The 15898-nt window shown below is 43.0% G+C and overlaps 1 long non-coding RNA gene across 1 annotated transcript; it reads right to left on the bottom strand.

The window, feature by feature from the left end:
- Positions 1-842: 842 nt before the first annotated feature.
- LOC116982335 lies at positions 843-5422 on the bottom strand. The gene is made up of 3 exons (XR_004414428.1): positions 5301-5422; positions 3662-3663; positions 843-855 (listed from the first exon to the last, which is right to left on the bottom strand). It is a non-coding gene; the product is annotated as an uncharacterized LOC116982335 (long non-coding RNA).
- Between the last annotated feature and the right edge of the window lie 10476 nt (positions 5423-15898).

Here is a 15898-nt window from a genome sequence, read left to right as displayed (position 1 = left end):
CTCTGATACGGATGACGACCATTCAGCTCACTGAACCAAGCACATTCTCCTGTTTATTTCCTTGTAACCTATTCTTATACATAAGCCCATTAAAACCAACCTGAATCACCTACTATGTATTTTCCCCAGGGATAGTTTACAGCAACCAATTAATGTACAAACCTATATATTTTTAGGACATGAGAGGAAAGCAGAGCACTTGGGGAAACCATACAATCACAGAGAGAGAACGCAATCTACAGGGAAGATCAGTATCAAACCTGGATCCCTGGAACTGTGGTACCAGCTGCAGCCACATGGTACCAAACAGCGGATGTCTGTTTTTTCTGTGATACAGGGCCACATGATTGGTCCAAAATTGTGCCAAAACAAGAATACATCCAGTTCACCATCGGGCAACATTGCAAGAAGTAAAATGGTGGTGGTAAAAGGACACGGTGTGGCACATTGGCGCTGCTGGTGGAGCTGCTGCCACATAGCGCTAGAGACCTGAGCTCTATCCCAACCTCGGGTGTTGTCTATGCAGTCACGTGCTCCCTGTGACTGCATTTGGCCCATAGCCCTCCAAACCCTTCCTATCCATTTTCTGGTTTTCCCCCGGGTGCTCCGGTTTCTTCCCACATCCCTAAGATATGCGGGTTTGTAAGTCAATTGTCATCTGTAAATTGCCTACGGTGTGTAGGGAGTGGATGAGAAAGTGGGATAACAGATAAACAGTGAGAATGGGTAATCAATGGTGGACTCGGTTGGCCGAAAGTCCTATTTCCCTGGTGTATCTTTCAATCAATTCGATCACTAAAGGCCACCTTTCATATGTGAGTGCTATAAGTACATTTTAAAACTCCCTTTCAGAATCTCCTCCCTCCCGAACTCTCACGGAGGAACAAGGAAAATATGTTTTCGTGTTCAGATGGGTTTGGCAGGTGAGAAAGTGTCATGAACAAATACCACTGCACCAATGATGTACATTTCCACAGGACTTTTCACAAGTAGTCCATCTTGGAAAAGATGGATATAGAACAGGGTTAAGCAAAAGAAGGGAGAAGAATGGATGGCATGCACAATTAATTGGTATTGTAAAGTTATTACTTATTACTTTACTTATAGGTATAGGCGCGTACAGTTAAAACATTATTTTGCGTACTATACTGAAAAATCATACTCGGCAGAGTACACAAGGTAGTGGAAAAGCCAAAAAGAGTGCAGAATATATTAATACAGCTACGGAGAAAGTGTTTTTAAAAAGAAATGCAAGGGCTACAATGAGGTAGATTGGAAGATCAGGAATTTGGGAGGTTATTGAAATAAAGCAGGGAGATTAAAAGAGCAAGCACCAAAGAAAAAATGACTTTCCAACCCTGATACATGAGTAGCAATAAAAATATGTTTCTTGCATTCCAGATTTCAATACCGTTCTATAAAAATTGCGCATGGAGATTAACTTTACTTTTGTATCCATTTGACTGGTTTGGCCATTTTTATTGCTGTGCTTTGCGGTTGCCGGTTGACTAAGTCAATTGTTTATTAGTGCAATGTTCCCCTGTAAGTGCTATAATTTAACATATTCTTTTGGAATTGGATCACAGCAGGTATCTGGTTGAAGGAATGTTGGCAACGTCATAACTAAGAGTATAGAAAAAGACCAGAAGATATTCCCTATACTTTGTTCAAGTGATTATTAACCTTCCGGTACAGTTCCCATTCCCACACCTCCGTTCCACCTTGGAACAAAAACTAGAAAAACAACATAGCCATTATCCTGAAAAGCCATACTTCTTCTTCATTTCGTGTTCATCTTGTTACAAATGTTGACCTCGCTGCCATTGTCCGTCCTGAAAAGGACGCAAGCTTCCGGCGACAATCAGTGGAAGCCATCACTTGTCGCAATAGATAATGGTGGTAGCAGAATTAAACTCACCTGAGTAAGAAAAAATGTCTCAACCCAAAATGTCACCTATCCATGTTCTCCAGAGATACTGGCTGACCTGCTGAGTTACTTCAGCACTTTGCTGACTTTTTGTGGTATTAACCAGTATCTGCAATTCCTTGGTTCTACATTATGTCCATTGCCCTGCCAAGTGAAGGAAGGAGAAGCAACAAAGAAATAATCTGCAACACATAACCATTCCTGAGATTAAAACAACCTTTGGATTAAAGAAAGCGCTTTAACGCCTCTTCTTTCTTCGAAGATTGAGGAAATTTGGTATGTCAATGAATACTCTAGTGAACCTCTACAGGTCTACAGTACAGAGCTTGTTGACTGGTTGTATCATGGCCTGGTTTGGCAACTCAAATACCCAGGAATGAAGGGGCTTACAAAAGCAGTGAACACTGCCCAGTCTATCATGGGTACTGAGCTCCCCACCATCGAAGGCATGGATAAGAGGCACTACCTCAAAAAGGCAACCAACATCATCAAGGACCCATACCACCTTGACCATGGTGTCATTGCACTCCTGCCCTTGGGAAGAAGGTATAGGAGTCTGAAAACGGTAACGTCCAGGTTCACGAACAGCTTCTTCCCAACAACCATCAGGCTATAGAACACAACAAACTCCAACTATACTCTAAACTACGAACTGCCTGGATTGCACTTGGACTTCAGGTTTTTTTGCACTATTTTGTTTTTTTTATTTATTGAACTTTGTTTGTGTTTGTTTTGTTATGTTATTTATTGAGTGCTGTGTTTACAACCCCGTTGTGCTGCTGTTCTGTTTGGGGGCATATGATAATACAACACTCTTGACTCTTTTTTTGTGCAAGCTTTTAGCAAATTAATGTGCATTTCTTCACACAACTATTATAGAATCACATAGAGGTGTTTATTTCTGTGTTAATTGAAAGTTACCAGTACACACGTTTAATAAACATGTATGGCACATAGCCAGAAAACACAATAACTGCATTTAATTTTTTTAGGCTCCAATACAGCATACAAACAGAATTTCCCAAATAATGAAGAAAATCTGATGACATATAAGGAAATGCAAGAAATTACAATTTCCATTTTAACACTTGTTATGTAATGTCTGAAGGTGTTTAAAGATATATGAGGCTAAAATGGAGCCAAAGAGCCATTAGTCCTGCTTGAAACCATGCTTGAAAGCATTGAGGATTGTTGAACATGGACATCCTTCAGGAGTTAATGTGAATGGAAGCCATTAATACAAACATGAACCAGTTTCAATGTAAACCCACTTAAGATAATATACTTTGGAAACTGAAAAGGAATCTCTTTGTCTGGCTGAAGGTAACCTCTTCTATTGACACATTTTATGCTGTACCGTTGCGTATCAAACGAAAGCACTGAAAGCACTAACATTAAGAGAGGAACATTTAATCTGTCATGGGTTTGATAGTCTCGTTATATGATGTTCAATATAAAATTTGGTTTTGTCATTTAAATCCAATAGATGTGTGCTCCAGAACAAACTGCTACACAAAAGTAAGAATTATCGTCTTAAAAAATTGTTAACCAGACAAAACCTCAGGAGAGGCCAAATCAAAGGGTTCTGGCTCCAACATGTAGGGACTATTGCAACTGCAATAATTTTAATAACTGCATAGTGTCATACAGCATAGAAACAGACCCTTTGGCCCAACTCATCCATGAATTTTTATTTTAAAGGATGCTGAAAAGATTATTCAAAAGCATCTTTACGGCTCTTGAATCTTGCAAATCTCTTCGAGGGACTTCAGTGACAATTAGATTTTGATGTGTGCCTTTACTGGGAATAACCTTTGAAAAACAATTGCTTTTCACCGAATGTGTTCAGCAGGACCTCCTGCTACTCAGGCAACCAGGCATGTGCCTTTCATAATACATGATACAGTGATCCACCTTTTTGTGTCTATCTTAGGTTTAAACCAGCATCTGCAGTTCCTTCCAACACATTACTACTGTAAAGGGGCTGTCAAACTTTGGCGACCTAATTGGCGAGTTTAGGAGAGTTTGAAGACCTCCTTCGACTATGTTGAAGACCAGATTCGACTAGCTACGACTAGCTACGACTAACTTCGGGAAAATTGGACACCGAGTAGTGGAGTGAAGACGACCTCCTTTGATCTCCTTCGACCTCCCTTCGACCTCCCTTCGACTGTTGAAGACTATCTACGACTACCTTTGACTACCTTCGCCTACCCTCGATTACCTACGACTAACATGCCGACCTACTATGACCTACTATGACCAACTACGACTTACTACGACTAAACCTACGAGTAAAAAAAGTATCGATTTTTTTCCATGGCGACCTTTTTTTACTCGCGGGCATTTTTCAACATGTTGAAAAATACGCCGCGACCTAGCTGAGGCCTCGAGTACACGGGGACCACTCTCGAGCATGAAGGAGAATTACAAAGACCTCCTATGACCTCGTGTCGACCATGCTGCGAGTATGAGTCGAGGGTAAACTCGTCAGAACTCGCGGATTAGGTCGCCCAAGTGGGACAGCCCCTTAAGTAAATGTTCAGTTCTATTTGCAATAACACAATTCCTCATTGGAAGAAATATCTGTTGAGAATCTTTTAAATTAAATGGCCTATGTGGGATATTAGGAGTGCTCCTTAAAAATACTTTTTGCGTTCTGTCTGTCTATGTTATGTCTGCTTCTTATCTCTTTTTATTCTACATTGCTCACCTCACATATAAAGTCCAATCCCCATTAACTTGAAAAAGAATGCAAAGCAACTTGCTGTTGCAGGCAAAAGTCTAAAGGAGAAAGTAAATGCTTCTGTGAAACAAGACACACAACACCTTTGATTGAAGGCCTTGCTAGCCTGGGCATGTTGTCGACTTGTCTACCGCTTTATCTGCCCAGTTTCTCAATGGGCTTTAAAGACACAGATTCAAATGACTTTCATATTAGGTAAAATTGCTCCCAACCTATAGTTAAAACTAAAACTTTATTACTAAAACTCTAGTTATAGTTGTTTAGTTACAGAGATACGGTGTGGAAACAGGCCCTTCAGCCCACCGAGTCCATGCTGCCCAGCGATCCCCATACACTAGTTCTATCCCACACACTAGCCACAATTGTTTCACAAGCAAATTAACCTACAAACCTGCACGACTTTGGGAGGTGAAAGGAAACCGGAGCAAGTTACACATGAGGTCATGAAAGACCTAACCCTCTCACCAGGAATGTATCATGACGAAAATTATTTCAGTGAATCCCTACACTTGGTTTGAGCCCTACAGTCAGTTATTTAGACTTCCTATTATTTGTTGAACTTGATCTTTTAAAATCTGCTTTTGGTTGAGAACTAAAGTAAACCTCAAACAATTTATGTCTATTAACTAGGCAGTGATAAGTGGGGTGCCGCAAAGATCAGTGCTGGGACCCCAGTTATTTACAATATATATTAACGATTTAGACGAAGGAATTAAATGTAACATCTCCAGATTTGCTGATGACACAAAGCTGGGTGGCAGTGAGAGCTGCGAGGAGGATGCTATGAGGCTGCAGGGTGACTTGGATAGGTTGGGTGAGCAGATGCAGTATAATGTGGATAAATGTGAGGTTATCCACTTTGGTGGTAAAAACAAGAAGGCAGATAATTATGTGAATTGTGTCAGATCAGGAAAAGGGGAGGTGTCCTTGTACATCAGTCACTGAAAGTGTACTAGGTGTCCTTGTACATCAGTCACTGAAAGTAAGAATGCCTGTGCAGCAGGCATTGAAGAAAGCTAATGTTGGCCCTCATAGTGAGAGGATTTGAGTATAGGGGCAAGGAGGTCCTACTACAGTTGTACAGAACCCTGGTGAGACCGCACCTGGGGTATTGTGTGCAGTTTTGGTCTTCTAATTTGAAGAAGGACATTCTTGGTATTGAGGGAGTGCAGTGTAGGTTCACCGGGTTAATTCCCAGAATGGCAGGACTGACATATGACGAAAGAATGGATCAACTAGACATCCATATAATTAAAAGTGTCATCTTGACCACTTCCTGTCTGCGCTGTATATTGATTTTAGAAAAAATGCCACAATATATCGCTATGCTTTTTGGCCATCTTACTCACAGTCCTCCTCCGCCTAGCAGGCCCCGAGGATTTTCCCATCGATGATAAATGAAAATGTTATGAGTGTTTAAAAAAACTTGAGATCCTCTCACCTGTCAATCACCGCAATTAATGTAACGGGAGGGGGGGTGGCAGGAGTATAAAACCCCTGATGCCTAGACGTGACTCAGTCACTCTGCAAAATCGCAAGGGAGAGGCCACGACTCTCATTCTAAGCTGTGAATCAACTGAACAGTAAGTCTACAATGTATTTGCAATAAATGATTTGTTACTCCTTAATGACAATGCCATGTGTTGTGTGGCCTGCTGCACTGCCTGTGCTTGAAACTGCAATGCTTTATTAGGTCCGACTGTGTTTGGAAGCAATAAATGCTTTATTAGGTCCGACTGTGTTTGGTTCAAAAGTCCCACTCATTTTGTGACTTCCGCTTAGTGGACAGGTCGCGCTGATTGCACAATTTCCGGTGAGTGCAGAGGTCGCGCTGATTGCGTAATTTCCGGTAAGTGCAGAGGTCACGCTGATTGCAGAAGTGCTGCTGACTGCGGACGCCCCAAAGTGGGGAAGCCGCGCTCAGCTGTGTGAGCATTCAAGAAAGTTTACTGTCATATATATGGTATGTGAGTCAGTGAGTGTGTGTATGTGTTTGTGAGTATGTGTTTGTGAGTGTATGTGTGTGTGAGTGTGTGTGAGTGTCTATGTGTGTGTGTGTGTGCGTGTGTGTGTGTGTGTGTGTGTGAGTGTCTGTGTGTGTGTGTGTGTGTCTGTCTGTGTCTGTCTATGTTTGTGTGTGTGTGTGTGTGTGTGTCTGTCTGTCTGTGTATCAATATTAGCCCTCTGGAAACCAGTCCCTTCAGCCCGCAACACCATGCTAGCGCTCCAGAAAGCCCCACCCCACTGGCCAGCAATATTAGAATTGGTGGTGAGGTGGAATATTGCGTTGGGCGACCAGCCCTCCCGTGTGAAGCTGGGACCCAACCGGTCCCACTTAGTCTAGCATTTACTGAAATTTAGAAGGATGCGAGGGGATCTTATAGAAACATATCCAATTGTTAAGGGATTGGACTTGCTAGCTGCAGGAAAAATGTTCCCCATGTTGGGCCGGTGCAGAACCAAGGGTCACATTTTAAGAATAAGGGTAGGCCATTTAGGACCAGCATGAGAAAAGAGTTTTCACCCAGAGAATTGTGAATCTGTGGAATTTTCTACCACAGAAGGCAGTGAAGGCGAATTCACTGGATGTATTCAAGAGAAAGTTGTATATAGCTCTTAGGGCTAACGGAATCAAGAGATATGGGGAAAAAGGACAGGGTTTGGACTCTGGATGATCAACCATGATCATATTGAATGCTGTGTAGACAAAAATGCTGGAGAAACTCAGCAGGTGAGGCAGCATCTATGGAGCGAAGGAATAGGTGACGTTTCGGGTCGACCCTTCTTCAGACTGATGTGGGGGTGAGGGGGTGGGGGGGCGGGAAGAAGAAAGGAAGAGGCGGAGATAGTAGGCTGTGGGAGATCTGCGAAGGGGAGGGGAAGGAGGGAGAATGCAAGGCCGGCCTGAAATGGGAGAAGTCAATGTTCATACCGCTGGGGTGTAAACTACCCAAGTGAAATATGAGGTGCTGCTCCTCCAATTTTCAGTGGAACTCACTCTGGCCATGGAGGAGGCCCAGGACAGAAAGGTCAGATTTGGAACGGGTGGGGGAGTTGAAGTGCTGAGCCACTGGGAGATCGGGTTGGTTAATGCGAACTGTACGGAGGTGTTGGGCGATGCGATCGCCAAGTCTGCGCTTGGTCTCACCGATGTAGAGAAGTTGACACTTAGAGTAGCGGATGCAATGGATGAGGTTGGAGGAGGTGCAGGTGAACCTCTGCCTCACCTGGAAAGACTGCTTGGGTCCTTGGAAGGAGTCGAGGGGGGAGGTAAAGCGACAAGTGTAGCATTTCCTGCGGTTGCAAGGGAAAGTGCCAGGGGAGGGGTTGATTTGGGTGGGAAGGGACGAATTGACCAAGGACAAATTGACCAAGGACCTTCTTGGTCAATTTGTCCCTTCCCACCCAAACCACCCCCTCCCCTGGTACTTTCCCTTGTGGATTCTTTGCCACAGAAAGCTGTGGAGGCAAAGTCAGTGGATATATTTAAGGCAGGTTCTTTCCAGGTAAGTCATGAAGAAATTCTATTAGTTATCATGCAAATTCAGCACCAGCAGCGTGAAGACTTAAAAAATCTGATGCTTGGTGAGAGGCAAGCGCCCTTAATTTTAATACATTATTCTGTAGCTAAAACATTACTGAATGCATCTGCCTTTTGCAATATGACAAAGGCAGTAGTTCAAACTGGAAGCCTGCATAGCTTCCTGCCACGTTTCATCGAAGATATTTAGTGCCTGAAAGTTGGGCCAAATTTCATGCCACATTTAATCCAGTTGCATCAATTGTAATTGAAATATAGTTTAGTTCAGTTTATTTTAGAGATACAGCGCGGAAACAGGCCGTTCGGCCCTCCGAGCCCGCGCCGACCACTGATCCCCGCACATTAACACTATCCTACACACGCTAGGGACAATTTACACAGACACCAAGCTAATTAACCTACAAACCTGTACATCTTTGGAGTGGTGGGAGGAAACCGAAGATCTCGGAGGAAACCCACGTGGTCACGGGTAGAAAGTACAAACTCCATTTAGATAGCACCCGTATCGGGATCGAACCCGGGTCTACGGAGCTGCAAGCACTGTAAGGCAGCAACTCTACTGCTGCCCCACCATGCCGCTTGATATGGTTGAACTATATCCACATGAGCTCATTTGATCTAACCTTTGTCAAGCTATAAAGTCTGATTCCCTTTTTGATTAAGTTATTTATTTTGCTTTTAGTTTTATGATTTCCTTTAGATTCTTAAAACAAGGGGGCGTGCAAGTAAACGATGTAATTGCTGATTATGGCATTGACAATAAGAGGACATTGCTAAAACCAAGCAGAAGCTTAATATTAATACTTTGTCTACTGGCACACACTCACTTAAGAGGCTTTTCAACAAATTACTGTGGAAAGATTTGGCCTAAGTTTCATTTCTAACCTCAGAAGAAAATATCTGTTTGTGGCCTTTGGCAACTGTCCTGATGCATACTGGACTGCCATTTTCCACCAAGTGGGAACTATTTTAGTACTCTGCAAGACATTTCCATGTTTTAATTTAAGGTCTGCTTCATCCTTCAACAAACAGGCCAGGTGAGGAGTTTTCTTCTGGTATTATGTTCTTCTTAGGCCCCCTTCGATCATGGCTGACCAGGGGTGTCTCCAGGGTGCTATTCCCTATATGGAGGACGCCTGTGCGTGACTTTGTTTAACATGTGGAGACTGGTGCACAGACAGCCACCACGGTCCTTGACAGATCTGGGTCAGGATCCAGTGGCATGGAGTCTAAGATGACCGGAGACCCTTTTCTGCTGCAGCCTTCATCCGCCTTCCCAGCCCTTGTGACGCTCCACTAAGGTCAGCCATCGTCCTCCGCCTGTTCCACTGTTGGATTGCTCTTTGTCAGAGACCTCCCCCTCGACCTTACCGCCATGGGTCAAGTCAAGTCAAGTCAAGTCACTTTTATTTCTATAGCACATTTAAAAAACAACTCTCATTGGCCAAAGTGCTTTACATTGGTGGAGGTACTAACACTATACAACATTGGTTATAGATTACGTATATACATAAATACATACATATAGCCCTCACTCAGAGGACGTCAAGAAAGGCTTGAGAGTAAAGATGAATTTTAAAAAGTCTCGACTTAAAGGAGTCAATGGAGGGGACAGTTCTGATGGGAAGAGGGATGCTGTTCCACAGTCTAGGAGCTGCAACCACAAAGGCGCAGTCGCCCCTGAGCTTATGCCTAGACCGCGGGATGTTCAGTAACCCCAAGTCGGCCGATCTGAGGGACCTGGAGGTGGTGGGGTGGGTAAGCATACTTTTGATGTAGGTGGGTTTGTACTTTCTACCCGTGACCGCATTGGCACTTTTGATGCAAGCCCGTTAAGGGCTTTGTAGACATAAAGGAGGATCTTTAAATTTATTCGGAACCACACACAGAGCCAGTGGAGAGAGGGCAGAATCGGGGTGATGTGGTCCCTTTTTCGGGTGCCCGTCAGGAGTCTCGCTGCGGTGTTTTGGACCAGTTGCAGGCAGGACAGGGAAGATTGGCTGATGCCAGTGTATAGACAGTGTTGCAGTAATCTAGGTGGGAGGAGATAAATGTGTGGATGATCTTTTCGACGTCATCAAACTGGAGGAATTGTTTTATTTTAGCTATCGTCTTCTCCCCCCCCCCCCTACTCTACACTTAAAACAAGCAAAACAACTGTAAAACATACATTTAACACATACTATTAAACAACCAAGAAGGAAGGGACAGACAGACTGTTGGCGAGGCAGCCATTGCTGGCACCACCCAGTTCAGGAGAAGTGCGAGTATTCATAATGCAACATGCAAAGGCTCCACATTATTTCAATGAACCCTTCATGGCTGTTCATCTGTGGTCTACGAAAGGCCACAGCAATAGGAGGAAGAAACCCAAGACAGAGAGTAGCAAGATATGTTTGACAAAATACCAAGAGCTGGAGGAATTTGGCAGGTCAGGCAGCAAGTGTGGAGGGAAATGGAAAGACAACTTTTCGGGTGGGGAAGAAGGGTCCCAACCCCAAACATCATCTGTCCATTCCCTCCACAAATCTGCTGAGTTCCTCCAGCACATCGTGTTTTGTTCAGGATTCCAGCATCTGTAATTCCTTGTGTCTCCAGGATATGTTTGGCATTTGCTGTGACATTGGCACAATGACAGTTCCGCACTGTTTTAATGAGTCAACACCACCACAAAAGTAGACTGGCAATATCCATCTATTCCTGCTGGCTAGATAATACCACTCCTTGACTCAACCATTGCAACCTATTCTACCTCATCCTCCCTCCCAGAATCACCAACTCTTCCCAGTGTGTCCATCTCTAGGTGATTGTTATGAGATCTAAATGTGCATTTCTGGAAATATTCTGGTTGAAGTGAATGGGCCAGAGATCAATCTTTACAGCAACTGAACGATCGATGTTGTTGGATCAGCTCATCAAATATCCATTATTGAGACCTTCACGTCGATATTAATTGCCATTTTGGTTGGGTTAAAATCAGCCTAACAATATTCATTGCTGCCTAGCTTAGAGGGTATCACCTATAAAGAGAGGTAGGACAAACTTGGATTGTTTCCTCCTGAGTGCCCATGAATGAAGGAGATTAGCAAAAGTGGTGTATACTACCCAGTCCATCTATGTTTTATTTTTAGTTTAGATCAGAGATACAGTGCAGAAACAGGCCCTTTCACCCACCGAGTCCGCGCCGACCAGTGATCCGCATGCACTGGCACTTTCCTACACACTAGGGACAATTTTTACCAAAACCAATTAACCTACCAGCCTGCACATCTTTAGAATGCAGGAGGAAACCGGAGCTTCTGGAGTATGCCCATGTGGTCACGGGGAGAATGTACAAATTCCGTACAGACAGCACCCATAGTCAGGATTGAATCTGGGCCTTGCGCTGTAAGGCAGCAACTCTACCGCGGCACCATGGTGCTGTCCCACGCCCAATTAGTATGTTTAACATTAATGATCCAAAAATGCTGAATGCTGACCCTCCACACAGCATTTTATCTAGAATACCTGAGCAGGATTTAGTTTGTGAGTTTAGAATTACATTTGCTGCTTTGCACGAGTGGCCCTTGCATTACAGTCTTAATTATCAGCATCCAGTGGCATTGATCTGATAATGGGGAAGGAGTATTTTGGGCAATAGTGTCAGCTCAGTCTGCAAGTAGGCTGCTGCAATGCTCTTTGCAAGGAATGTTGGAATCTGTCCAGGCTTAAGCAGAAGTCAAACACTGCTCATTCCCACACTCACGTTTCCTATTCCATGACCAGTGCCAACAGAACACCTTGATGGTGGAACATATAACACAGCTGTGTCAGCGTGTATTGCTGTATGTTAACACGAGGGTGTAACAGCTATGAAAGACGATAGCCCAAAAATGACATCATCAACTCACAAATGTAGACAAACTCCCCTTATAAATATATAGTCCAGCCAATAATGTTTAAGTAGATATAAATAAAGGTAAGTTTCTGGACGCACAGTTTAAAGAGTTGAGCTGACTCTTCCAGCTTTCTTCTCCCCTCCTACGATCAGTCTGCAGAAGGGTCTCGACCCAAAACTTCACCAATCCACCTTCTCCAGAGATACTGTTGACCCACTTAGTTACTCCGGCACTTTTTTGCGTATTAACCAGCATCCGCAGTTCCTTGTTTCTACTTAAGGAGTTGAAAGTTGCTGTTGGTTGGAAAGGATTCATTCACCTTCAAAAGTTCAAATTTCCACTCTTTTCATAATTTCTTAGGTGGGCAGAATTATAAAGATTGAAATCTGATGCTACGCACAATTTCATTTAGAGTTTCGACTTTAGAGATACAGACCAGACAGCGATAACTGCATACACTAACACTATCCTACACACTAGGGACAGTATTACATCTTACTGAAGCCAATTAACCTACAAACCTCTACGTCATTGGAATGTGGGAGGAATGAGGATCTCTGAGAAAACCCATGTGGGTCACTGGGAGAACGTAAAAACTCCATACAGACAGCATCCATATTCAGGACTGAGGCCGGGTCTCTGGTGCCGGAAGGCAGCAGCTCCACTACTGCACCACTGTGTCACCCTGGTCTCTCCAGAATTTACAACAGAAAGAAATAAACCCCTGTTTTCACAAAAAAAGTTCCACTTAATTTAATGTTTGCTTAGAGACAGAGCCGTAGATGCACACAATCGGACAGCATGGGCTATTTGACCCATTGAGTACATGCTAACTCTTCTGAAGAGTAATCCAGATTGTTCCGTGATTTTCCCCCATTTACTTACCCCAGATACTCCAGCATTCGATTTCCATTCATATTTTCCCAACCACTTAATGAAAGCTGTCACTTAAACTGCTTCTCCCACCCACTGAAAATTATGCATTTCAAATTCTGCATGCAGCAAAACTATAGCAATGAATAGAGGAAAGAAACATAGCAATCTTTTCTAATACAAAAGGGAATAACATTTCTCAGTATTTATCATAAACATTGCATCATGCCAGGTTTTCAATGATATCTATATTACTAAAACTAAGATCTTGACCACTTTCTGACTTTCTGTTTTGTGATTTCCGAAAGAACGCCACCACTTACGGCCGTCATTTTTGGCCACCTCACTCATAGTCCCCTCCGCCAGATTGGAGTGGAGGGTTTTTCCCATCGATGAAAAATCAGAGAGTTATTAATGTTTTTTAAAATGTCACCATTCTCTCTGCTGCCCCCGCTGGCGGCAGGGGGGAGGGACTATAAAACCCAGAAATATCGTGCCTCACTCAGTCTCTGCGAGATGGAGGAAGCGAGAGGATCACGGCTCCCTGAGCTGCGAATAACACTGACGCACGTCTACTCGACGGTGAGTCCCCTCGAAGTGGTTGTAAAGTGTTTGCCAAATTGTTTGTCTTGGCTTTGAAAAAAAAGTTTTCAGAAAATGTATTGGTTGTAAAGTGTTTAGCTTTTAAAAAGTTTTCAGAAAATGTATTGGTTGTAAAGTGTTTGCCAAATTGTCTTGGCTTTTAAAAAGTTTTCAGAAAATGTATTGGTTGCAAAGTGTTTGCCAAATTGTCTTGGCTTTTAAAATGGTTGCAACAGTTTTCGGATGGATAAAGAGTGAATAAATATTTTATTAGATCAGGACTGTGTTTAGTTGCAAAATTGGCGCTCATTCCGTAACTTCCGCTTAGTGGCAAGATGGCGCCGATGAAGTCATTTCCGGTTAGCGGCAAGATGGCGCTGAGTGTGTAATTTCCAGTTCGTGGCAAGATGGCGCTGACTGCAGAGGGCACAGTGAAGACGTCCTTGAATAATTCAAGAGAGCTTACTGCTCTGTCTATGGTGAGCGTGTTTGTTGGACGTTATTTAAAGCACATTTTGTTTGAATCATTCGGATTACACACTGTATGTTTACCACGTTCTGAAGTTACTTGGCATTTTAGTATTGGTTGTGAGTGTGTGTGATTTAATGTGTGTGTGTGTGTGTGTGTGTGTGTGTGTGTGTGTGTGTGTGTGTGTGTGTGTGTGTGTGTGTGTGTGTGTGTGTGTGTGTGTGTGTGTGTGTGTGTGTGTGTGTGTGTGTGTGTGTGAGTGTGTTTGTAGAAAATGTATTGATTGTAAAGTGTTTGCCAAATTGTCTTGGTGTTTAAAACATTTTCAGAAAATGTATTGGTTGTAAAGTGTTTGCCAAATTGTCTTGGCTTTTAAAAAGTTTTCAGAAAACATATTGGTTGTAAAGTGTTTGCCAAATTGTCTTGGATTTTGAAACGTTTTCAGATAATGTATTGGTTGTAAAGTGTTTGCCAAATTGTCTGGCTTGGTTTTTAAAATGCTTGCAACAGGTTTCGGATGGATGAAGCGTAAATAAACATTTTATTAGATCAGGACTGTGTTTAATTGCAAAATTGGCGCTCATTCCGTGACCAGCGTAGTGCAAGATGGCACCGATGACGTCATTTCCTGTCAGCGGCAAGCTTGTGCCGAGTGCGTCATTTCCGGTTTGTGGCAAGAAGCGAGAGGGTGACGTCAAGATGGCGCCGAGTGCAGGAGACGCCATTGACGTATTGGTTGCAAAGTGTTTGCCAAATTGTCTTGGCTTTTAAAAAGTTTTCAGAAAATGTATTGGTTGCAAAGTGTTTGCCAAATTGTCTTGGCTTTTAAAATGTTTTCGGAAATGTATTGGTTGCAAAGTGTTTGCCAAATTGTCTTGGCTTTTAAAATGGTTGCAACAGTTTTCGGATGGATAAAGAGTGAATAAATATTTTATTAGATCAGGACTGTGTTTAATTGCAAAATTGGCGCTCATTCCGTAACTTCCGCTTAGTGGCAAGATGGCGCCGATTAAGTCATTTCCGGTTAACGGCAAGATGGCGCTGAGTGTGTCATTTCCAGTTTGTGGCAAGATGGCGCTGACTGCAGAGGGCACAGTGAAGACGTCCGTGAATAATTCAAGAGAGCCTACTGCTCTGTCTATGGTGAGTGTGTTTGTTGGACGTTATTTAAAGCACAATTTGTTTGAATCATTCGGATTACACACTGTATGTTTACCACGTTCTGAAGTTACTTGGCATTTTAGTATTGGTTGTGAGTGTGTGTGATTTAATGTGTGTGTGTGTGTGTGTGTGTGTGTGTGTGTGTGTGTGTGTGTGTGTGTGTGTGTGTGTGTGTGTGTGTGTGTGTGTGTGTGTGTGTGTGTGTGTTTGTAGAAAATGTATTGATTGTAAAGTGTTTGGCAAATTGTCTTGGCGTTTAAAACATTTTCAGAAATGTATTAGTTGTAAAGTGTTTGCCAAATTGTCTTGGCTTTTAAAAAGTTTTCAGAAAACATTGGTTGTAAAGTGTTTGCCAAATTGTCTTGGATTTTAAAACGTTTTCAGAAAATGTATTGGTTGTAAAGTGTTTGCCAAATTGTCTGGCTTGGTTTTTAAAATGCTTGCAACAGGTTTCGGATGGATGAAGCGTAAATAAACATTTTATTAGATCAGGACTGTGTTTAATTGCAAAATTGGTGCTCATTCCGTGACCAGCGTGTGCCGAGTGCGTCATTTCCGGTTCGTGGCAAGAAGCGAGAGAGTGACGTCAAGATGGCGCCGAGTGCAGGAGACGCCATTGAATAATTCAAGAGAGCTGACTGTTCTGTCTAGTGTGCGTGTGTTTGTTGGACATTATTTAGAGCACGTTTTTGCTTCAGCAGCAGCCGCTACAGGAGGCTTT

The sequence above is a fragment of the Amblyraja radiata genome, chromosome 16 (genome assembly GCF_010909765.2).
Source record: "Amblyraja radiata isolate CabotCenter1 chromosome 16, sAmbRad1.1.pri, whole genome shotgun sequence".
Taxonomy (NCBI): domain Eukaryota; kingdom Metazoa; phylum Chordata; class Chondrichthyes; order Rajiformes; family Rajidae; genus Amblyraja; species Amblyraja radiata.
The sequence above is the reverse complement of the archived record's forward strand: the minus strand, read 5'-3'. Positions and strand labels throughout refer to the sequence as shown.